Source organism: Vidua macroura, chromosome 1 (assembly GCF_024509145.1).
Source record: "Vidua macroura isolate BioBank_ID:100142 chromosome 1, ASM2450914v1, whole genome shotgun sequence".
Classification (NCBI taxonomy): Eukaryota; Metazoa; Chordata; class Aves; order Passeriformes; family Viduidae; genus Vidua; species Vidua macroura.
The window spans coordinates 22,977,797-23,003,288 of record NC_071571.1 but is presented as its reverse complement, the minus strand read 5'-3'; positions in this window follow the sequence as shown (position 1 = coordinate 23,003,288).

The following is a 25,492-nucleotide window of genomic DNA, read 5'->3' as shown; positions in this document are numbered from 1 at the left end:
TTCTTAGTTCAATATAATAATTTTCCTCCTTTTACTACACATGCTCCCAAGCCACACTACCAGTCATCCCATGATATCCAGTTGATACCCACTGCAGTTGTTCAAATGGACACCAATCAAACAGAAGCGGAAAGAAGTGTCTAGATGCCACAACCCAAAAGGGGCACTGAAATGCAATCAGTAACTCTAAAAGATGTGACCCAGTCTTCCTGGCACAGGCAGAGATAAGCTCAGTAACTCCAGATTTTCCACCTTTTTTTTTTCTGCTACAAGGACCCGATTTCCCTGTTCATTTTAGCAGCCCATTCCGCCAATACATATTTCAGTTTTTCTTAGGATGACCACAGCTGTTGGCAATTTTCTGTGTATGGTCCTGGTTTCAGCCAAAACAGAGTTTCTTCTCAGTAGCTGTTACAGTGCAGTTTTGGATTCAGAATGAGAATATTACACTGATTTTTTTTTTTTTTTTTTTTTTTTTTTTTTTTTTTTTTTTTCCCTAAGTCCTGCTTATCTAAATCAAGAACTTCCTTGTCTCATGTTCTTCTGGAAAAGAAGCATGCAAAAGAAACTGGGAGGGAGCATAGCTGGGACAGGTGACCCAGACTGACTAGAGGGATATTCCATGCAATAGAAAGTTATGCCCAGTATAGAAACTGGGAAGAGTTGCCCAGAAGGATGGTTGATCTGGATTTGGGAAGAGGGGTCTGACACTGCAGCAGGTGGTGAACAATTGCGTTATGCATCACTTGGTTTTCCCCTTTCTATTAACATTATTATTATAATTTACCATTATTATTGTATTCTTCTTTATTTTCATTTTTATTACACTATTCTTATCTCACTCAAGTTGCACTTTGAGTGTCTTCCCCATTCCACCAGGGTCTACATTTGCATTGTCACAATGAGTTATGGGAGGAAGGAAAGGCTGTAACAGACAAGCAGCATTGTTTTAACTGTCAGAATGCTTTTACAATGCTTTTTGGATCCTTAAGGTAATTTCCACACCCCTCAATCTCACACACAACCAGACCCTTCTTCCTAAGTGAAGACAGCACAAGAAAGTTCCACAGCACCATGCTTAGGAGGGCTCACTTTGTCCGTGCAGCATCCTTTCAGCCCTGGGTCTGTCGTACACCACTGGTGTGAACAGGAGGCAAAGGCTGCCGTGACCCAGCCCTGCAGCCCCCTCGGGTTCCTAACTTGTGTTTCCCAAGAATGAAGTTCACAAAAGGGAAAAGAGATAATCCATGATGTGTGAGCTAAAATGAATGAATCCTTCAGATCAACCCTTGCACGAAGATTTCTCTCTGTCTGACACAATCTGGAAGATTAATGTGGTGAGTTTGCATGGCTGCTAACTGGCTGTGTATGCCAGTCCAAGAATTAATAAATGCTTTGCAGTTGTTCGGTCACAATGAGAAAATTACAATAAATCGGCATTTTCAATAAAGAAATGAATGGTACACTTCAGCGAGATGACACTGCTTCAGGCACTCAAGTGCTCATCTCTATTTATAGCTATATAGCTGAGGACAGAAAAAAAGGAAGGAGGCGGGAGAGAAAATAAATCCCCAATGAATCGTTATTAATTGCTTCCCAGTGTACTGACTCACCACATTCTTCCCCAGAAGACAGCTTTCAACAATTTTATTTTTTCAGTATTTATCGCATCTCACTGTGTAAATTTGCACTGCAGCCCTGAGCACAGCACCCTGGCCTATCTTGGAGGCCAGCAAAGAGATGGGGCATTCCTGGGACCTGGTGACCTGGGTTGTATCTGGCACCTGCTTTGAGGAGCAGTGGATTGCTCCCTAAACTAGCAAGGGAAGCCAGGGTGATTAGCAGAGATTTAGCTCTGACCTATTTTAAATGTTTGTAACTAAGCGAGTGAGTCCCACTTGGTACTTTTCTTGCCTTAATTTCCCATTTAAAAAGTGACTATTCCACATGATCAAAGACAAGTTGTCTGTGAAACCTTCCAAAGTGAGAGGTGTGCCATAATGACTGACAAGATATAAGAAGTCATGAGTGCAAGAGAGCTAAAACTGTCTTTGTATAGACAGGTGTTGCATGGAGTATCAGACAGCTCAGGTTGACAAATTCAGTTCAGCTCACTCAACAATCTGTAAACATTGATATTGGCTCAAACTTCATCTGACTCCTTTCACTCCTGGCAGTGAAATCTTGGAAGTGCATCAATGTGCCATTGCAAAACTCTTGGGAAGCATTTCAGTATTTCTAATTCAATCCCTAAGCAGGAAGTATAGAAGGAATAGGGAAAAAATGTTTTTTAAACCCTTTAAAGCACTGGCAACCCCAACTCTGATGGTGTTGAATAGAAATGAACTGAGGGTGTCTCTGGAAGGAGCAAGCAGGCTTGGCTGGCTTGGCACACTGGAACATGCGAGAGAGGCAAGAGGGACAGCGTGGGTGCAGGGAAAGGGTCAGCATTGCTGTCCCACTTGTAAATGCTGGAGTGTTTTCACACTGTGACAAAGGATAAACAAGCTGATACAAGAGCACTAGGATTTTCTTCCCTTGGAGAAAAGTCTAGTTTTCTTTCACCTTGGCCTGTCGGGGCTCAAAGTCAGGAATCCTTCTAACGTTCCATGATCTGTGAGATGGCAACTCAAGCTGGTGCAGACTGTACTGAATCGTAAGAGATCAGGATTGCCCTGCAAGGCCAGCACCAGAGCTGTGACTAGAACTGTGTCATGGAAAGCTGCAGCCACTGCAGTCACAAGGGAGAGCAGGAGGAGGACACCAACAAGCTTCTTATGAAGGATTTCCTGTGGGTCACTTTGCTTGGGGCATCATCATTTTGGGAATCACAGAGTAACTGCCAGATGGAGCCTAAGGATTGTGGTGCTGAACACAATTCAATGAGGTTGCAGAATAAAAGCCTCTTTCTGACAATCAGTTAAAAAATCAGCAATAGTAATGGAAAAGGTTTTATAATACTGACAATGAAGCACTAAATTTGCACCAAATCTGCAGCAGTAGGTATGACATTGACACATGTATTTAGCATGCTTTGGGGGATGGGGAGGATGGAAAGGACAGAAAGCTGGCTGGAGTATTTCTTGAATCCACTTCTCACCCTGTACGTCTACAATTTCAACAAAACCCATCTTTTTTTCTACATTCACATAAATATTATCTGCACAAGAATGTAAACAACAGTAAAAAATTGGAATCTGGACACAGGTCAGCTCTTCAAGGAGTGCCTGCTTTCTGAAGACATGCACGTGCACTCAGTCCTGCAGCTTACAGCCTATAGTAAGATCACATCAGACATGAAAAGTATAACTTCCCATGCCAGAGCAAAGAGCAAGCCAGTTATATCTTCTAATGATAGAAATATTATACAAAGCATCCCATGCATTAAACTGCATTTTCTAGCTGTATCTACATAATGCTTTCAACAAAATTAACTGTATTTTTCCATTATTGTTAAGAATTGTAGTGTTGATAGTGCCCCATTCCTCTTGCCTTGTTGGCAATTCTCTATGCATAGCTTTTTCACAAGTGTCACTAGGAGATGCTGCCCAGAGATGCCCACTGCTGAGCGTCTGTGTTGTGCCTAATAAAATGCTGAGGTGTGAAATGTCTGTCACAGGAGAATACTATGAAAAAATATCTCCCTAGCCCTCCTGGACAACTGTAGAGCAACATATCTCCTAATCTCTTCTGAAACCTGTAACCTCAGGCAAGGCATTGGTTGTACATGGAGGCAAATTAAGAAGGATTTTACCCATTTTCCACCAGGCTCTATAACTGATTCTATTGTTATTGTAATTTTGAAAAATTAAGCCTATGAGGGAGGGGGCAATAATGGGATTAGTCTTCCTTCAGGACCCCTCCTGACAAAATGTGTTGCTGGCCACAAACCTGTGTTCAGCTCCTCATCCAATGCAGCATCACTTTGCTCAGCAGCTGCAGTAGCAACAGCTTTGCCTACACTCATTCCTTCATGAGGCACCTTGAACTCTCTCTTTTTCTCACAGACAGAGGACCCAACCCCCTACTTACAAAAGTGATTTAATAAAAACAACACTGCTCTTTAGAAGACAGCAAATGTTCTTTCTTCTGTCTGCTGCACCTAGAGCTCAGTTCCCTACAAAAGAATGACAAACAAATTCAGCTGGTTTTCAGAGGATTTACAGTGACCTGACACAAGGTGCATTTATTCAAAGGGCACTGCTAAGGGAATCAGCCTTGATCCAAAGAGCCCATGAAGCTTCACCTCTATGCAATGGCTGAGGGTCCAGCTTGCACTATCTGTGTACGGACAGAATAGTCACTTCTCACAAGAAATACCACAAAAACTTACAAAACCATATTCATCAACAGGTGGGAAAAGCACTTTTAACAGAATATGGTCAGACAGAATTTTTGGTACCATTTCAATCACCACTAAGCTCTACAAGAACATGAGATGTGTTTTTTGCAGTTGGCCTGTAGAAATCTGACATCATTGTAAACAGAAAATATTTGGGAGAGAAGAAAGGAAAATATTTTACTATTAACTCAGTCTAAGACTCAGAAGTTTCCCATTGAATATTATTTGTAGCAATGGTATTGGTAAAAGCTAGGACCTATTTTTCACTTTTTGAAGAGTGTTGTTTTTATTAGCACAGGTCTATGCAGTAATAAATAACTGGTTTTAAACATTTAATGTAAAATTGGCCCTCATAAACTAGTAGGAACGTGCCTTGAAATTTGTAGTCTACAGATAAGCTGGAATATAGTGCAAGAACATAGTAGTGTATGGTTTTGATTATGAAGTAGTAATTTCCCTCATTAATATATATAAACACTTAAATGACCTATAGGTGTTTGGACTGTTTTATTCTGAATATACTTTACTTAGTATTACAAACCTCACCCACTGTTTAATTAAAAAAAAAAAAAAATATTGTAAAAGGTATTTGTTGAATGATTGTTTGAAACCTGCTTGGCAGCACATAAACCACCACCAGTATCAGCTGGAACAAAGGCAGAGGACCTGTAGCTCAGCGTCTGGCACATCTGATGACAGCCTGGCAGAGAGAAAGGGCACATCCTCATGGCTCAGAATTTTCTCACCATGTCAAGCTCTTCATAATAAAATCCCTGGAATCCACCTGCTAAAGCCTTTGGTCTAAGAAGCATGCTTATAAAAGCCTCTGACTTTGAGGTCTGCTTTCTGGGACTAAATCATATTATTTCATCTTCTGAGGGAAAGCTGACATTAGTGGGACTTGGTGGGTACATTAAAGAGTTTGACCCAATGGCTTAAGAAAAAAATAAAAGAGAGAGGACTCTAAGGTTCAAGTCCATGTTACTGCTTGACGAACTGAAGGAGTGAAATCATTGCCTTATAAAGAAAAATAAAAATTAGAATTTTTTTGGCTGCAAAAGCTATAGCTCTTCATATTGAGGACTTTGTGATAGTCTGGTAGTCAAAGAATCCCTCAGTACCTGGTAACTTGGACAGGTCAGGAGAGATGAGCCCTTACTCTAACTTTTTGTTAGAGAAGGCAGAACTTATTTGCAGCTGCTTAGAACTTTTATTTTTTAGCCATCTTTAAGCACTGAAGAAAATCATGATGGGTGTATGGCTCTGGATGGTTTTCTAGGAGAAACTTTCAGCAAAAGTAATTCTCCTGGCTCTGAGAATGAGGCTAAGGGAGGAAAAGGCATTGTTTTCTCCATGTGGGCCCAGGAGGGACTAGTACAGATGGGGACTGAGAGGCTCAAAAATGCAAACTGCTCCAACTGCCAGCTCTATAACTTTAAAGCCCCAGCATGTGTGAGCACAATGGATAAAGAAGTCCTCCCCATGACTCCAGCGGCTGGCTGTATCACTTCTGACTAATGAGAGGCAGAAGCAGAAGAGGAAGAAGGCAAGTGGCAGGAGAAGGCAGCAGAGGTGCCACAGATAAATGGGGAGCAAGGATGAAAGGGGAGCGCTAGTCTGTAAGACACTTCCACCAGCACAGGACCCAGGACCTGATCCTCAACAGTCTGCTATCAGCAAATACCTGGGAAACCACTGATGGAAACAGCATGGCAGTCCTTTCAGGAGATGGCTCAAACAGCATGCTATTGCTATTGGTTGCTTCAAGTCACCCACCAGAAACCTGGAGCTCTATCCCTCCTGAGATGATCTGGACAATGACTTGGACATTTTCATCTTTACATTTCTTAAAAAGGTAAGAAATTAAATTACTGTTCTTGAAAGGACACTAAGATTGCAAAGTCAAGTGCTAAAGAGATGGGAAATGCCTGAGTCCCTCTCTATCCTGCTACTCATGTGAGAGGACAGCACTGCACAAGAAGTGACTACATGCTCATTTTCCTGTGGGCACCCTGACTCTTTCAGAGCAGGGGATGGCCATTGCTCAGAGCATGAAAGCTGGTGTGTGGATGAGGGGTTGTGAAGGATTGCTTCATCCAGACATGAGAAATGTATCCTGGGTCACACAAGGCACTACAGGTAAGTTTCAGTCTATGATTCTTATTTTGTTGTCATGAATCACAAATGTTTTCCTCTGCAAATAAAATCACAAAGAGCTGCTTTTTTTCTGTTGTAAAGTTATTGATCATATAAAACAATCCCCAGGTTCTTAGGGGAGAGGTGATGTTTTCATGAGATCAAAGGAGAGAAGAGGCAAAAAAGTCTCAAATTTTCAGGAATGCAAATCACATGGGACAATTCACATGGGACATGGAACAGCAGCAGCAAGTAAATACAGTGGTAGACCCTATGGGAAGCATAGGGTCTACAGCAAGCATAACAATCATACCGTTAAAGACTGTCATGAGGAATATTTTCAGAGTCTAGACTAAAGTCAAACCAAGCCAGCTCTGGCATTGTTCTCTAGAGTCAAATGTTTGACCTTACAGACATGTAACTTAGAGACCTGCGTGTTAAATTTAGGTATGTGGAAAAAACAGATACAAATACAGTACCCTGTACCCTCCATTCAATTGCTTTTTTGAACTAATGTCAGATTACAATGACTGTAAGCCAGAGAAATGTTGATGAGCTCTGTCCAGTGTTGGTAGAGGTAGAGAAATCAGCTTCAGCTGAAATTATATTTTATAACTAAGAGGAAAAAAGCAGTCAGGCACTGAAGACTAAAGACTATTTTTACCTAGCACTTGAAAGAGAGCTCTTTCTGTTGAAAATCAAACAGCTTTGGTAAGGGAAGGAAAAAAAAGCATAGCGACTGGCTCTACTGTTTGGTAAAATAAAGCACGTTTTCCAATATTTTTCTTCCAGCATTGTTCTGAAGATAATTTAATAGGAGTTCAAGAATCAAAATGAAAACCCTAGTGAAGAGCCAAAATAGAGGAATGGAAATATCTTTCTTATAAATATCTCCAAAATCTAGACCTAAATCCAGACAAAACCTGGAGCTTACCAAGTCAGTAAACCATTTTGCTAAATTTGGAGAGTCCTGACATTTTGCAGCTTCCTTATTGCACAGTTATCAAAGGAAAGAGCTTAAATTCTTCCTAAGGGCATGAATGCAACACCCAAAGTAATGAGGAGTCTTCTAGAACCTATTCCTGTCTTTCCCACCCAGATCTAGAAAAAGAGGATATAGAATGATGGGGAGGAGGGGAATAAAAAAAATCCCCACAAACAAAACCAAAAACAAACCCAAAAAACCTCAAAACTACCACCACCACCAAAAACCAACCAACCAAAAAAAACCCAAACAAAAAAAACCCAAAAAAATACCCACCACAAAACCCCCCACAAACCCTCACCACTTAAAAACCACATGCTATATATTTTTTATTCTCAATACCATTGTTTCTCTGATGCAAACACTGTCAATATCCAGTCAGTATGTGCAGGATTTCCATTCAAATAAAAGAACATTTGAGGGAAGGTAGCCCTGGCTATTGTGGGTATTTTCCTTGCTAGTGTTATTTTTACAACTGAAGAAGATATAATTTTAACATTAAAGTTTTCTGGGCTTAGAATAATTTCATCAACTCTCTAGAGCTTGACAAAGAAAAGGAGACATAAAATCAGAAAGCTATCAATAAGTCTTTGCTAACATTTTCACTAGAAAACAGTAGTATGCATTACATTTTTAACTGGATTTTTTTTTTTAAGAAGAAGAAAACAAAACCAGAAAGAACAAAAACACACCCCCACTAAACCATTTAATATGCTTTGCCAGCAAACATACTAATTTGTATGTCTTGGATTCTATCTGCAGCTGATATTCTCTTTAATCAAAAATACTGAACAGAATCAAAGAAAAAATGCTGATTTATATTTTATTGCTCATGTTTTATCTTTCTCACTTACATAAAAGACCTATTTCTGCACTGTTAACAGATCTTAATTTAAATATGTTAACACAAACATTTGTATGCCTATTTTAGATACAAATACCTTGCATAAGTAAATAACACATACATATATCTGTAGATATGTAAGTATACAGGTATACAAAGTTCAATTATTTTTAAAAATACATCAAAGAAAGTCACTATTGTTATCCACCAGCTGTGACCAGAACTGTCTCTTTAACATGCTGCATTTAATGAGACATTATGTTAGCATTTCCCACTCTTTGTATTTCCCTGGAAAAACAAAAACAAAACCAAAACCAAAAAAACCCCAAAACAACTATGTTAAAATTAGTAAGGGAATTATGTAAATAAAGTACCAAACCTAATGAAACAGCAATTATATATCTCAGCAGCTGTGTACATCCGTTTATGATAGATGATTAACTAGCAAATTGTTTGCATATTTGTTTTATGGAGCATTTGGCAATTTAACTATTAGCTATGAAGGTTTAGCCAAAAGTCATTAAAATGCTTAGACACGTATAGATCACAGGTGGTACTGTTTTAGGAAATTTATAAAATGCCAAAATGTAAGAGATACCTTAAAGCAAAGGACTATATCCACAGAGGGTTGTCCATGGGATGTGAGTAAGGACCAGGTTGGACATCTAATCCACCCACTTGCTGGTTCATGGGGACTCAAAATAATTGGGTTCTGGCTTCTTCTCCTGTTTGAAGGTGATTTCAGTCCTAACATTGGTGCCACTGAAGTAGCCTTGTCCTTAAGTCCTTTTGAAAATCTATGACAAGGGACACCTTTGCTACAGGCAAAATTTGAGAATATCTCTAGAACTTCACAGGTAGATCTGGGCTGTTTGAGACCTGGATTCCAGCTCCACTGTCATGGATATTTAATGTAAATACCACAGTCACAAGTGTTACATTGGCACAGGGATCATTACAATACAGAATTCTTCTCCCTCTTCTACCTACTGAATGTGCAAATTTTAGAAGGAAGGACCACCCCCATCAAAAGGGTTGGAAATATTTTGTAATGTGGGTTAAAATCTGCTCAGAAAGGAAACTGCATCTTGTTTTCCTGATGTTTGGGTAAGTGTACTGACACCTGAGCTGTGGGAAACAGCAGACAGCCTCTTCCAGGCGTGACTAGGGTGGCTGAAGACAGCTTACCACTGTCATCACCCAAAGATGACTTCACTGAACAAGTGGAATATAATTGTGGCCTGTTTATTTTTGTGCTTAGCATCAATGAATAGAAAAAAAAAATCAGACTTAGTACTAAAATAGATGAAGGCTTTTGTGTATTTCATTCTCCAGATGCTGTAGCAAGCAACATCCACCAGTGATAGCTGCCTAAAAAGTAAGTACATGGGTTTCTCTGAAGGCAGGTATGTTCAGGTTCTGACTGAAGTGAGCATGGGTATGCATTTTGGAGTTTAAGGGTTCTCTGAAAGTTTTCTTCTTCATTTGCTCAGAGGGACAATGAATATTTTGGTTCTGCTATTACTGTACTTCATTGTTTTCATGAGAACAGGTACAGTATAAGAAAGCACAGTTTGGTCCTTTCTATTGTGACAGGCAGCTCACAGCTGCTAAACTCTAGGGAGAAGTTGCTCTGCCTAAGACAAGACTGCATCAGTGCATCCTGGCTTGTTCACCATGCATGGGTCCCTGTATTTTGCTGTAAGAGAGGAGCTGGTTCTCCATCGACCATTCCAACCTCTGTCTGCTCTCATCCCTGACTCCTTCCCACCAGCCCACTTTCACAATCACTTTCTCCAAGCCCTGCAGATGCAGCCCATGTTTCCAGACACAGAGAGCTCCATGGCATGCATGAGAAGATGTGCACATGACCAAAGGGTTGCCCTGTATCCATTGCCAAACCCAGTGCAAACACTGTCTGCTGGTCCTGATACACAGATATCATACAGCTCTAGCTGTTAGTTACAGACACAAGGCTCACTTGCTGTTTTGTGGAGAACAAAAAGCAACAGCAGAAGCTCATGTGTAGCTGCAGCTGCAGTACTGTGGATGTAAATGTGTATAAATTACAGCTGCACCCTGCCTGCTTCTCCCTGCCATCTCAGCATGCCTCTCCTTTGCCTTCTGCCCTGATCTTACAGACCCCCACTCACTTCCTCCCATCAGAAAGGAGCCATCTGAGTTCAGATTGCAAGTAATAAATTTATAAACATTGTTTTGGAGGTTTGATGCAAAACAGAAATCAGCTCATGATCCCAAAATCCTACTGATTGACCAAGCTATTATCAGTATACAAGTCCATACCAGTTTAATTTTGCTGTGAAAGTATGCCAAAGAGTTTAAACAGCAAGTTGCACCTGGCCAAAAATGCACTGCCTTTATTTCTTTAAAATTCCAACCACACAACACATTTTTCCTGTGTTCTTGTAACTTGCCTCAGCTGAAACCTCACTAGTGTCAGAGTTAACCTGGAGGATTCATGAGGAATTAGAGAAATACATTGCTTGCTCTATTTGCAGAAGTTACTTTCCAAGAACAGTATTTCCTTCTGTTCCCTCCTCTCAGATTTCCCCCCCAGCCTGTTGCTATGCTGGTGCTGTGTGTATTCACTTGGCTTACACCACGAGCTGCCTATGGCAAGGAGATATTATTTGTGCTCCTCTATAACACAGTCTTGTCTCACTATGGACACAGCAGCCCACGAAAATGATCTTCATCACAGAACATTAACAGGGTAGATCAGCCATTCATCAAGATGATCATTGACTCCCCAGTGAGGTGGGGGCTATGCTTTCAAGACCAGCTATAATTTATCCCAGCAAACTTGATGATATGTGGCTATTGTTGAGGAAAAACTGAGAAAGCCTGAGCACAACACACAGCCTGTGATGGGGTTTTATTTTTTTTCTGATAGGTGAAAGAATAATTTCCCCCTTAACCTGCTGTGGGGCTCTCTGTGAGAGTCATCAGGTGAGATGTCTGTCTTGCAGCAGTGCTGGGGGACTAGAATGCACTGTGGTATACCTTGTTATGACAGATTCATACAAAATATCAGATTAATTAAGTTCAGCCTTTCCCCTCTTTCTCATTTTTCCTGATTCAATGCCCAAGATGATGACTCCAGCTGGAAAAACAGAGGAAGAAAATCTGCTTGAAGAGTTGCCTTCCTAAATTAAGCAGGATAAAGAGGTGACCTGAATTTGTTTGCTTGTCTGTAAATAAAGAACTCATGAAATCTTAAAAAGCAGTTTTTGACTGTAAACAGTGACTTTGCCTATTTAATATAGCTTTAAAGACTTAGACTGCCTCCCTCCACCTCCAGATGATGGGTGACTTCCCAGGGAATACATGCAGGAACATCGCCTTCCTCAGGCTCTCAGCTTGCAGCGGCTTAAATAACCAGTTTCAGCCAATCTGGCTGAAAAAATAACCAAAACATAAAAGCCTTTCTGGTGCATGGAGTAGTGTGAGGTGTCTCAGGGCTCCTTTACTGGATCCCCAGCAGGCACTGCTGGCTTCACTGCTCTCTCCATCTCTAATCCATGCCCATGGTGCAGCTTTGACAGATGCTACCAATCACTAGCACCAAAGATAGTGAACTGATTGTCTAAATTCAGGAGAGAGACTTAAAATCTTGCTGTTCCAAAGTGGCTAATTTTAAAGCTTTTTATTTGCCTTTGCGTTTGAGTTTTCAGAGTCATGCCAGTGATTATAGTCATGAAGCCTACATATTTTTTCCTAAAATGGGACTTTAGGCTGCCATTAACAGCTTCTTTACACAGATGAGACTTTAGAAAAAATCAAATATTTTAAGACTGGTAATAAAATCTTGAGAATTATCAACATTTTATGTCACTGTCTCCTTTGCTGTTCTCATATCTTCCTGCCTCAAGAAATCAATTCCTTCATGTCAGACAAGAGAGCCAGGATACATGATACCCATCCAAAACTGGAGGACATAAACAATTTGCAGCTCAAGCCAATTTAATCTCACCATCTTTAATAATAGCTCCATTTTAGAGCATTTGGAGAGTAGAAAGCTAAGAATAAAGAGTAATGTTTTTTTCTGATTAAAAAATGCTCCAAATGGGCTTTTATTTTGAAAGAGTCTTCTTTAATGTACAGTGAAGCTTTAGAAAATAGTACATGGCAGAGTGAACTGTAGTCCTACTGAGTGAAGTGTAAGATACTGAATAAATAATTTTGATTTGACTAGGAAAAGTGGTCGAGGTCTTTAACTACTGCTATAATAGAAATAACTACATTTTTAATGTGAAGAAGACTTTTAAGCATTTCTCTGTGTGTGTATACATGTGCATGAGTTTTTACTGTTTGCAAGTTTATTCATAAAATAAGCAAAATAAAGTAACCCTTTACTTATTGCTATGATGGGAATATTGCAATTGAAAATTGTTGCAATTGAAAATGAGAGTCCTGCTGTAGCGGTTGTCACAGGAAAAGTCTGTCCCTGCTCCAGGACACATACAAACATAGATACAAGTTAGGGGAGAGACAAATGAGTCAGGGTGATGAGTTCACATTAAGAAAACATAGTTTAGCAGAAAAACAGGAGTCTCAGCCTGCCATAAGAGCATTTTTGAGGATGATGTAATTTTTATTAAGTGGCCTGAAATTACATTATTATCCAGTACTTCACATACCCCAAAATATTGATGTGTATGATGATACATAATTTTCCCAATGAGAAGAAATATTCAAAAGTCATTATGATACCTCAAAATACTGTCACTTCCGACAGTTGATCCAAGTGCTACAGTTTCCAAGATTTCAAACATTTGAAAGAACATTTGCAGACCTTTTTTGAAATAGCTGTCCTTGAGTATAGAAGATAGTCCCCTCTTACAATTAGCTCCATATTATATGTAGATCACCATAAAACTTTGAAAGGATTGGGATCAACTTATTTTTTGACAAAGCTAAAGCAAGAATGGTAATCAATCCCTTGGCAATGGAAATTTTAAATTTAAAATAAGCTTTACAAAGCCTTTGAACCTTCAAACACTTTATCCTTAAGAAATTAATGGGTCCCTGAAGAAGTCTTATTTCCCTTTCTGTTTCAGTTATATATACTTCAATTACATTAATCAACAATGCAACAAAATAACTGATAAAGACCAACCTCCCAAAAAAAAAAAAAAAATCTTCCCTATGCCTCTTTTCCACTTCTCCCCTTTTTTTTTGCCCTTTTTGGATTCTAAACTGCTCAGGGCCCTATTGTACTTTCAGGTTTTTATGCTCTATTTTTTCCAGCTTTGGTTTGCTGTTGCAGTAACACCTCCCTCCACCCCTGACCTATTCCTCTCTCCAGCAATTTGTGTTGACTGCGGCAACACCTGCAGATGAAAGCAGCCCTATGTGAGAGGTTTCCTTCTGCTGAACCTGGAACAGCACTGAAGAGTCCTTCAAATGTTTCTCCCTTTTAAAGGCAATTGGAACTTTATGGAACATTTTCTTTTTCCTCTTAGGAACAATTACCATCGTGGTCCCCAAGCTGCCATGCCAGCCTCTGCCTTTGGGCAAAAATGAATATATTTTTCAAGTTTCACGACATCAAAAACTCCAAAAGTGACCTTCCTTGTTACAGGTATAGATTGTGGATGCCTTTATTGTGCCTACTCTTAAATCCCATCATAGTTATAGTTTCAGTCTAGCTCGGCTTCTCCCAAACATGAAAAGCCAATCTGTGTGAACTGTTGACACTGTTTTCCCCTCTCAGTTCCTTTGCTGTCCTTTAAAACCAAGAGCCTAAAAATAAATGTCTCCTAGCTTCAGCCTTCAGCCTGGTAGCTCCTTGCAGGGCTTTGTAAGGTGCTCACATCCAACCATCAAGCATCATTTCGCTATTCCTGTGATACTTAATTGATCTTTCTGCTAGCATTACCTGGAAGCACCACTGCATAGAAGCTGCATGCCTTCCAGTATTTGTATTATAAACAGCCTACTTAGGGGTTTATATAACTCAGAGGTAAGAATTTGCTTTTGGCTGAAAGCTATTAACTCTCAGCCAAAAAGCAGAATTTTGTTTAATTTGACGTAAATAAAACTGATCTGCTGTGACAGTTCTATTTATACCAAGGGATGGGCTTTTGTATTTAGATCAGTTTATCCAGAAACCACGTGAGGGTTGTGGTGCTGACAGAAAGGCTGTGGTGTTGGATCAAAATTCTCACAGCCTCTAGCACAGAAAAGTGAGGGGGTAACTAATGCACAGAGAGCCAGGCAGACACTATATCCCTCCCCTATACATAGGATGCAAGAGGTCCCAACAGTGTCATGATGTGCCCAAGGCATTAAGAAAAATTTCATCTTTTCCTTGGCTGTCATATAGAATATGTCTTGTTGATTTGGAATTGCAGACAAGTAGCTGACAAGGAGGACTGACCACTTTGAGCAAGGCTCTGCATAGCCACTGAAATTCAAAGAGCACTTTTAGTCCTGAGTTTCCTGGGTACCACTGCCTTGAAGTCAATGTGGGGTGGAGAGGAGAGAAAGTCTTTTAAATTTGTCTTGACCATGTTGAAATAGCTCAATTTATCTGATTTTGATGCTTTCATATTCAGATTTCTTATGCTGCTACCTTTCTGCTTTCTGCCTTCCTCTGCATTAATCTTGCATAATTTGCTTTGCAAGTACATTCAAAAGTCAATGTGTCTTTACTGAATTTGCCTTATACAATGCACCGTGCACATACATTTGTTTTTTAAACCATGAAGAAGAGAACTATTGATAAAGGCCACTAAGTTAGTTCATTAAAATCTCAAAAAGTAACATTAACTGTATGACTGTAATGAAATATCTAGGATTTGTTAGTTTTTTTCAAGGAAACTGCAGAACAGTTTTGTGGTTGGAAATAATTAGGGATATGGGTGTGGTTTATACAATATGAATATTTAATCGCTACCCTAAAGGTTGTGACTCTTATTTGAAGAGTTATTATGTAGTATAAACTTCTGCATGTCCAAAACTGGCTGCAGCCATCTTGAAAAATTGAAGATAAGTGTAAGACAAAACCCTAAAATTCACACCACTTAAAAAGTGTAACCATCCTGAGATGACTGCTTGTGAAAAGTTCCTTTAAATTTCTGTACCATTATAAAAATTAAAGTAAAATTCTTGGCTCATTTTTCTGCCCTAGTATAAAATCTATGACATTTTAGTGAGGAGCCTTGTTTCATTTATAAGGGGAAATTGGTGGTTATCTGCTAAGGGTAACACATTTCAGGTTTCTGTACCCATTTGTGTCTGTAGAAAATAAGTTCTGCAGTAAACATATAAGAGAGAACTGCACAAACAGCATAAACCCTAATGGTTGGAAGGTCAAGTGCTAGGAAGACCTGGACTTCCCCAGTGACATTAAGTTACTCCCTGATGTTTTCCAGGTATCTACAGAGAGAGGTGGACAAAGCAGAAAAGGAAGCATTCGGTGAGCAGGACTTGCAGCGCTTATGGCACAGAAATATTCTGAAACAAAAAACATCACCACAGACTGTACAAATGTCAAGAAACAAGGTCTGTTTATAACTCTGGGCATAGCAGCAAGCAGAAACCTGAGGAAGGCAGCATCAAAAGGGATCACTGGTAATGAATGTGTCCAGTGTAGGACACACAAGGAAGGGCACACAGCACCCATATTAAGGGAGGGTTCTTGATCCAGTGTGGTCAGACTGGATGGGGGAAGTTTTGGAGCAGTAGATCTGCCAAAACATTCAATAGAAATGAAATGTTTCTGATAGCAAGAGCATGAGTGAGAAAGTGGGGCCCAAAAACCACTTGGGAAGACTGAACAGAAAGGAGAGCAGTGCAGGCTGTTCCTGTGCCTTGCAACAGAGAGAAGACAACACAGGGTGGAGGAGAGGTCTTTGAGCCTCTGGCCCTGTCTGGGCCTAAAAAAGAAATAGTATTAATGTGTCCAGGAGGTGAAATATGGACAATTCAAAAGCCCATAAAGTATTCATTCATCCTAGGCATTACAGGGTGATTTGTTAGACCTTGCCACAGACTTGAGATTAGACTTTGACCACTGAAGCTCCCTGGGACTTTGATGCAATAATTTACAGGACAGATTTACAGGGCAGCCACAAGAGCAATTTAACATCTTTTCTTTTTCTTCTACTGCCTTACTGGCATTGCACACAGCTCCCCCACTTCGCCAGTTCAGCTGAGGCTCAAAACATCACTGATTTATGTGTATATAAATCAAGAATAAGATCAGAGACAGACCCTTTGTATAAAAGAGAAGTCTGTTTTTAGAGCTTGAGCAATAACAGTAATCATTTATAGGCTTAACCCAAACCCTGCTGTACAGAGCACAATAATATTGTGAAATACAGATTGTGGATCTAAATTTTGTGGGTGATATAATCAAACTTATCAGAGAAATAATAGTCTTTAAAAAAAAGGACAATTGTTTAAGCTACTTTGACAGTTCCTCTACCCCAGTACAAAGCACCAGGATTGGTCAAAAAATGAATTTGACCATCTGCTTTCATCTCTGTAATTTTTTTTTTAAAAGAACAAACTATTTTCTTGCTTTCCCACCATATCATCCGATTTTTCTGATATTGACATGCTAGTGTGCGTTTCCGTTTTGTCACATTTTTTTTCCTAAACTACCTACCACTCAGAATCTTTTCAACATGGATTCAAGTATGTAACAAAGAGAAAAACTAAGAACTGTAACTGTTTTGCAAAACTTGTAGTTTAAAAAAAAAATAATATTAATCCTATGCATCAGCCAGCTCTGAATGATATGGAATGGGAAATAAGAAATTATCTGGGCAAAAAGCATGAAGGGGAAAAAAAAATCAGGATTGCCTGGAGAAGGTAGGCTGTATGATGTTAGGCTTCATAATGCACATTTGTACATTTGTTTACTACTACTGTGTAGCTTACCCTGCCCTTCCCTTGTTGTTTCTCACATCATTTTCATCCAAATTAATGAAAACAGAGTTTGAGCATGTGGACCAAGCAGCACTAAGTCACCAGGTCTTGGATTCAGTTGCTTGACCCACTTCCCTTTCATTTACTAGTACAGATATACTCAAAATATTAGTAACAGAGGGCTATCATATGGAGGAAAAAATAGCCATCTTTTTTGTTATATAAAAGGGGAGAGTTCTAGGTCATGTAATCTAATACTGTCATTGATAGTGCATCATTTATCTGTTCTTAGTTTTGTTGTTTTGGGTTTTTTTTAACATGATGAAAGTTTAAAATTAAGTAATTAGATACTGCTCAGCAGATAATATCCTGGATTTAACCATGTTTGTTCTCATGCTGCACCCTCCCTACAAAGTGATTCAAGCTGCCAAGGGCACATGGGTTGCTCATCTGCCACTCTTCAGGCCACCACCATTTGCTCGCGAGATCTCAGGGGATCTGGACAGCTTTCAGCTCTCTCTCCTTTTCCAAATTTTACCCTAGAAAGAGTGTGTAGGTCAGTTGTCAGCATGTGCAATACATCTGGTATAGCAAACTGGCTGAAAAACCTGGGGCTTGTGACTCCCAGACTCTCAGCTGGTACAGGGACAGAGGGACACAGGGGGCAGGACACTTGCTCTGAACTGAAGGTTCAGACTCTGAATACTGCTGAACTGCAAATAAACTAATTAACTAATCTAAATACAATATAGCCACTACTGGATGACCAAATAGCCATGAAGGTAACTAAAGGAACTCCACGACTTTACTTGGTGATTGGCACATGGATTCTTGGGGGTAGTAAAGCACAGCTCACATAGTCTGCTTTCTGAACAGAAAATCCACACTGCAAAAAAATTTCTACCACTAGTTTAAAGTGTTCCAGGATTGTTCTGGAAGGGCACATGTTATATAATTTTGCACTGCAGAAGTAGAGCTAAGTCAGCTTTAAATAGTAACCATTTCAAACAGTGTCTTCACAGACCATTTCCACAGTGTTACTTTCACAGCAATAATGTCTGCATTCATAATTACAGTAGCAAGTTCAAGACTTCTAGAAAATGAGGGTGAAAAGATAGAATAAAAGATTGCATATGGGGAATTGAGATTGGGAGAGTTACTCAAGCACTGAAGTAATAATATATTCTTATATTAAGCTGAATAATTTCCTAGTTCCTATCTTAATATGTAGAATAGGGAATTCTGTGTCCCTAATGTACTGATTTGGTCAGAAAAATCACCCACACTTTCTTATACAAAACACTGAAGCAGACAGAACTAATTTCCATTAGCACTCACATTTTTCCCCCAAAGCATCTACTTAGCATTAATGTAACTGCTCTACATTGTCGTCTTATTGTCCTGGATATGAACAAATCATTAGCCTTATTTTATTAATGAGGCCTAGCTAACAATATTGCCAAACTGGCTGTGCTGTCATATCTGGCAGTATTAGAGATAGTTGCATTCCATACTTTTATTTTTGTACCAGGAAAATCTTGACGTTGCAGTGAGGTGATTACATAGCCTTCCTTGACAAATGAGACCTGTTCCAGGCAAAGCTGGAAGGAAAAAGTCAAGTTTGGTTTCTGATTCATTTTTTCTTAAGCACTGGAAATTTTGCTGATTTCACTGCTTAGACTTTTCATTTACAGTAGATAGCACCCAAGTATTGTAATGAAAAGCCTCCAGTGTCCTTGAGCACTGATAGGTATTCCTGGTCCCTGTTACAGAAGAGCAGTACTGGGAGATGCTGTAACTTGACACGTGGGAATCAGCAGCAGGAGAAAGAGCTCTACACCAGTGCTGGGGGCACCTGTGGTTTCACATGGGTGAAGGGAGAATGGCAGGGTCTTCCCATGCCCTCACTATCTCTTTTCCCATGTCAGGCATTCAAACTTCTTTAGGGATGCACAGGGGCAGGCAGATGTGCATAACCTTCTGTCTGCAGAGCTGGGCAATGGTGAACTTGATCTGGACCAGAAACTGCACAAATATGCATTTGTATAATGAGGGTTCAATGTTGGACTTCTTTAACTTTATGAATCTGGAGCCAGTGTTTTTTTCTGGGCCACAGGCAGAGTAGCTTGCCTCCGCCCATACTTGCCCACAGAGACAGATCAAGTGTGCCTAACAAAAGATTCAACCTTGTTCTCTTTCAGATCAATCATTGTAATAAGATGTAAGCAGAGGGAATGCCAGACATCATTACTACAGTTCCTGGATTTGTCCTTTAAAATGATATTATTTCCTTCTCATGTTAACCACTATCCACAGCTGATCAAGCCACACGGTAGTCCCAGCAAGCAGGACATCAGTGTGCATGGCTCCTCAGCTGCCCAGCCCACACCCAGTCTCAGCACGTGGGACACAACTGTAGTACAAAAAGCTGGTGCTGACAACACACCAAAGGAGTTAAACCACCTCCCTTGGCCATGCTGCCCTTCTGAACTAACAGAGCAAGGGGCAGGGAGACCTGGTGGCTTTCTGTTGCTCAGTCATCAATACGGCAACAAATGCACCAAAGGAGTGACCATGATGAGCAAAACTGCAGGCCTCCTCCGGTCCTTTTGCAGCCAGGCATGTGCTTTATGGGATATTTCTTCATTTTTGTCATCTGTCTATTGAAGGGATCTCTTTTGCTGCTGGCTGTGAAAGGAGACAGAAGAAAACAATTAGAAGAGATTAGAATGTGTGAGAAAACAATTAGAAGAAGCTAGTGTAAAGGAAGGAGAGATATGGAAGAAGAAAAGACAAGAACTGTGGTGGGTAGAAGGTTGAAACTGATGCAAAAAATACATTAGTGGGAAAGCTGCTGCACAGACCACAAAACCCAAGTAGGCAATATAAAGCTAGTATTTGAGTTAGACTTTAAGATGAAATAGAAAGCCAGGAGTCTTGTATTAACAGCTGTGCTGCTGCGCTTGTCTCTGAAGGCTCTGTACTTGAACTCAGTAACAGGCATATCCTGAGATATTTAATTCTGGCTTTTGGCCTCCAAATTGATTTACCACAATATCTTCCCTACCTGACTGGGGATAAAGAGATTATCTTAACAAACAAGACTTACCATCACAGTTGCATGGATGAATTTCTCTCCAGCTATTACTCCCAGCTCTTTGCATAATTTTGTGTCACTTTTTGACCTGAGAACAAAGAGCTTTCAATATATATATATATATATATATATATATATATATTTCTGTCTTTTCACTATGTTTTGGAAAATTATCATTGCTGCTATTTACTTGAGCTATGGTTATACACACTCACAGGGGATTGCGTACCTTATTCCCATAACAAGCAAATAGTCCCTCTTGCCTCACTCACTCCACAAATCCAGATACTCTCGAGAATGGTGCTATATAAATACCTAGATAGATAAATCAGAAAGATATTTCTTTTCTCCATACTCTGATAGGAAGGAATCTGGGGAGTGTGCATTCCTCAGTAGTCTCTCTTTGTTTTTATAATAAAGTATCTTTTCTCCACCCCAGCAAGAGAAAATGAGAGATATCTGGTGCCAATGAACTCTTGTACTTGCTTAGAATGCTACAGTGCTATTGTTTTTAATATTTAAAGCTGCAATGTTGCCATGTAACTGGGGAAATAGCTTTCTGTGTTTGAATATTTCATGTCTTGTTGGAGTCCAAGTACAGGAAGAATTTCTTTAGTATGTTAGAGGTCTATCCTAACTTGAAAAAATTTTTGCTAAACCCTGAATTTGTAAAAATTGCCATGTACTGCAGAAATTTAACAGGCATAATTTGATTCATTCAGGGATCATGAAGACCTGGAAAGCAACATTTTTGTCTTTTCACTTTTGTATGAACCTATGTTACTCTTCTCAATATGCTTTTCTCTGTTGGCGAAAACCTTTCATTTAATATTGGAGCTCTAGTTTAATATTTCAGTATTGGGCTTCTAAAAATATGTGTTTCCTTATAAACCATTTTATCATTGCAGACTTCCAAAACTAGTCAGTATCAAAAACAAAAGCTTCAATTTAACTGACTTTTTCATTTCCATTCCTTTCTCTGGTGCTTGAGTATACAATTTTTTCACTTTTTAGAATAGGATTGTGTATGTGATTTCTTAGGCAAAACTAAATTCAGAACAACCAATGTGAAAATTCTTCTGATTTCAACTGATAGTAGCTGAAATGTGTTATATCCTGGAACTGTGTGTTTGTACACTGATGGTGAGATCACAAGAAGACAGAGGCTGAAAAAATCCATTCCTAGTATCAGTGATGAAACAAACTGATTTGAGTCAGTTCCTGAGTTATGGCAATTTTCTGCATGTTCTCCTCGCCTCACAAGGGTTTTTATTCCAAATAAAGTAAATAGTATCCTCATCTGGGAGATGAAAATAGCCATCTGCTTTGCACAGAGATCCTGAATGGCAGGCTTATTGTGAAACTGAGGAAGAGAGTGGTATAGAGTAACACCTTGGGAACATTTGGGAATGGTGACAGCGCAGCAGGGTGCATATAATAAATATTTAGGTGTAATAAACACAAGCCCTTCAAATGCTTGGAAAAGAATCAAACTGTTCTCATGAGATTCTCCAAGTTGCAGAAATATTTGCTTAGAATGTTAACATTAATGAGTATTTTAGGGTAAACCATAATTAACATGTTTAGAGATGGAAAAAAAATGTATGGAGGATAATCATCCTGCTCACAAACACATTTGTTTGTTCTTTACATTAAAAGTTAATGATGTGTGCTGGAAAGCAGAATGAAGCACAGATGATGGTTTGAAAGCACCCATGCCAGATGTTCACTCAATATTTGGCCTAGTTTCATTTCCACACTCCATTATTCCCATATCACTCCCAAATGCTGACTGCAAGGCTGGCCTTAAGGCTACTGTTGCAGGACATATTCTTCCCTGGTGCTCATCTCCTGCTCCAGCAGCAGCAGTAGCAGAGAGGAACCCACCCTCCACCGGTTGCCCATTTCAAGCTGGAGCTTTGGCTGTCTCAGCCTACAGTTTTAGGTGACCTCAAAATTCACAAGTGAAAAGGAGATTCTTTACTTGCTCACCCAACCCAACTCATGAGAGCATCCCAGAGAGGGCCTGGATGCTACAAGACTTTTGAAAATAATGTTAACACCTCCCTGGCACTGGGACTTGCAGCCCTGAACTGAGTGCATTTGCTGTCTCAATGACAGGCCTCTCACAATGCAATAAATGTGAGACAATGCAACAAGGAGAAACCCATGGTCCAAAAACCAGAGAGGCAGAATCTTTCAGCATTACTCTTCCCAATTCTAGGTGTATAATTTATTATTTCCTTAAACATCATGAGGATACCTGCTTTCAGTTCACAGCCACAGATTTAGTACACTGACCTAGAATATGAGAAATCATGTTCAATTTCCTTTTCTGCTCTAGGGGATGTGAATCAAGATCTGCACAAAGACATGGCCACTATGTTAATCTGGAAAAAAATGTATGGAAAATTGCTCTTGCTGCTTGACCATGCATGGTTAAATTAAAAATTATTTTGATTAGAAAGGAAGTGACTCTCATGACGACTTTATATTCCCATGCTTTCATTAGAGAAGAAAATCTGGAGTCAGTTGTTTTCCAAAAATACTTGTGACAGAGATAAAATGCATTTAAACATGCACTGGAAGATGGAGAAGTGAAGTTCCTGCCTTTTTTGTCCCAGATGAATGCCCCAGTTGATAGACTTCAAAGTCAGGCTTTGTTGTTTTTAACCACTGGGCCTCACTGGGCCAATACAGCAGCAATCCAGAGGGATTTGCAAGGGGCAGTTGTGTCGGAGCAGCCCACCCAGCAAATGCAGCACCTCGTGCACTAACTGCATGGTAGGAAAAGCTGTGTTTAGCCCAAACAGAAATCCCTGCAGCCCCTGTCAGATGGATGTGTTGGGTATGGGAACTGGGCCTGCGGGCATCTGTCATGGCACAGATCCCCTGCACTGCCTGGCAGGACAAGGGGGACTCATTCAGTGCCCAGGACAGAGCCTGGGGAGGTTAGACACCCCAGTGCCTGGCACCACCAGGGTTGCACTGTGGGACTTGATTACAATAGGTGAAGTTGTCAGACTAAAAGATGGGAAACAAGAGGATGTGGAAGGTGCAAAAATGAGGGGGAGCTGCTTTGGTAGAAGCTGTGAGGAGCTAGCATGAGAAATTGTGAACCTGAGGCAGTTCTAAGAAACTCAGTACACTAGAAAGATCCATTCCTTTCTTCTGCCTGTTTCCTGCCTCTTTGGGAGCTGCATGTGAACCCAGTGGTACCACTGCTACAAGGTTGTGCAATGAGAGAGCACCCGGGGGAATATTGCTGCTGAGTGGAGCAGCAGCTCCTCATTTCCACCAGGTTACAAAGTGCCCAATGCAAAAGGCTGTGCCTCAAATTTCAGATGATCCCAGAAAAAGTATGAGCCAAACATACACATCTGACAGTAATATTTGGCCTGTTGTGCTTTGATCCTTCAGTGAATATTGAATTTTAACTATTAAAAATACATGAAAAGTATTCAAGAGCAATCAAACATCCCCTTCACCACAAAAAATAAACCTTCCCAAGTTTTGTTGCTTTCTTGAAGTCATAAGTATATCAGACTATGTGCTGAATTCCCCCTTGTAAAAGAGCTGAAATTCTGCATTTTGCTAATAATCCTTTTCACTGTAGGACCTACAGAATTAATATATTTCCAGAGGTTATCATGAAGTCCAAGTCCAAAGGCATTAGTCATGCTACAGAAATGGCAAGCGTCATTAGCCTTTAGTTAAATATATCAAGCAAAATGACAGTTTACAAAACTGGGAGGGAGTAATGGCCTGCAGTTAAAACTGACATAGATCTGCAAGTCACATACAAGGCAAAACTTTGTGAAGCAACAGTGACTGTGTAAAAAGTGACAGTGCACACAGAAGATTTTCATTCCTGATCAAATTATTTTGGTAATGGTACATGTCTGCATGTGCCAACATTGGTTTTGGTTGGTCCAGTTGCCACATGTGGAGTTCTCCCCGAGAAAACACTGAAACAGATCATTTATGCAGAATGCAGAGAGTCCTGGGAAATTCAGGTTCATATATCTTATCCTCTTGTTTAAGTTTTTTTGAAGGACCCAGCTGTGGTCTTGCCCATCCAAACAAAATATCTAATAGGACCACCATGGCTGCTCCATGGGAGAAGTTAAGTTGGACATTTGAAAAGCTTGGATGGAAAGGATGAATAGAAGATAGAGGACAAAAATTTGTATTTGCCTTTATTTATAGATAATTCATTGGAGGAATAACATTTCCTGATTTGAAAGTATGGATTAATTTTAGCAGTCTCTGAGTAGCAGAAAACTACTACATTAGAAACTAGAAAAAATAGCCTTTGGTACTTTTCCACAGGAAATTTTTTCAAAATCTGAACAATTTCACAGAAAAATTGAAGTCCCTTTCTGATATCTTGATGACCTAAATGCAAATCAAATTAAACCAATTTGTTCATAGTTTTAAATATTACTTCCCAAAATGAAACAAATGTTGAAACTGGGATTGTACTGGGGACAGAAGTTTCATTTTTCAAACATTCATGCTAGAAACTGTAAACTAAAGTGAAATTAGATAGTCTGCTTTTATTGAGACTTCCCCAAAGTAACACGACTCAGTGGTAGAGCCAGTCTAGAATGATTTGATGAAATGGTTTTGATCTGAAAGTGATAGTTCCAACTAAGCTGAAGAGTTTTATGTGAAGTCATCTAAGAAGAATTTGCAGTAAAATGAAGTCCAAGGCACATCAAAAAACTGCCAGGCTTCATACTAAACTATCTCATGGCTTGCCTGAAGGACAAACTTCAATCTGTGGCTTCGCTGCTTCATCATGAGAAATTCATCATCCCAAATACTCCTGGGCTTTCAGGGTTCTACTCCTACCACAGTACCACCATAATGCTGCTCATGAGACACAAAGTCCCAGAAACTGCATCTCCTGATCAAGCCCAGCATGAGTCTGCTTTGTATCAACAAGGATATCTATGGCAAGTAGGAAAAGTGTGGCTGCTTCTCCTCTGAGCCCTCATGAGGTGATAGTTTCTCCTGAACTGAGGGTCTTTGATTCCTAAAACACCTGCTTCATTTCTCACTCTGTGGCTTACCCCAGAGGGTATCATTTGGTGCTTGGGATTTACAATGAAATAGAAGTCCTGAGTTTAAAATGGCTTTACCTCATGGTCTCAGGGAAGAAATGAAATCCCACAGAAAGGT